Source organism: Odontomachus brunneus, unplaced genomic scaffold, assembly GCF_010583005.1.
Source record: "Odontomachus brunneus isolate Ranch 3 - 2012 unplaced genomic scaffold, Obru_v1 Obru_scaffold_079, whole genome shotgun sequence".
Taxonomy (NCBI): Eukaryota; Metazoa; Arthropoda; class Insecta; order Hymenoptera; family Formicidae; genus Odontomachus; species Odontomachus brunneus.
This window is the reverse complement of record NW_022639529.1, coordinates 958,722-959,646: the sequence shown is the minus strand read 5'-3', so window position 1 is coordinate 959,646 and position 925 is coordinate 958,722.

Sequence of the window (925 nt, the reverse complement as noted above, 5' to 3'; positions counted from 1 at the left end):
ATTTTCTGATCAATAATCAGTTTAAATACGTTAGCATTAATATTTAACTCTAAGGTAATACACTGCAAATCCCAATGTGTCAATTTGACTCATCTTATTTGTATAATTTCCAGAAATCATTTTATCCATATTACTTTAACACATACAAGTTTGTAATATGTTCCCACACAACGTCTGAAAGATGTCTTATGTCCCGATTTTAGACGTTGTATAAGTTTGTTTTATTTTGTACTCACTAAAAATGAGAATACATCTTGGAGACGTATAACAAGATAAAGTACTTCGTTATCAAACGTTTACAATGTATTATAAAAATACGTTTACTCTTTATTTACACATTTCAACAGCTTGACACGTTAAATGATTTTTACACGATTAGGAAATTATAAATCGTGAAGGATTTTTATGAAAGTAAATTACACAAAGAAAGAATGCAAACACTAATCTGCAAATGCATTCTATTTATATTCGAAATAAGTAATGATTTTAATTGAAATGAGAAACATGTTATATTTAAATATAATGAAAATCACAAAATTGAAAACGGATGTAAATCATAGCTACATTGTCAACTCAAGTGTTATTTTGACTAAATTCTTTTTTTACACGTTTCTTATGTTTTAAATTACGCTATTTTACATGCTCAAACGTATTAAATTATAATTTACACGTCTTAAACGTGTCAAATGACATGATTTAATATACTAAAGAGCATTTAAAAGGAGTCCAATCAAATTATCCATTTATGTCCTTTAAGATAACGCATTTGCAGTGTAGTCATTTGTGGCTTCCGAATTTAATCTATGGATCAGAAGAAACATTACCCTCACAGCACCGAACATTGCAGTAAGGTTATGGATAGGTTATAAGTTTACACATTTTAATGAGCATGTTACTGCAATCTGCCATTATCTGCCTTATAAGG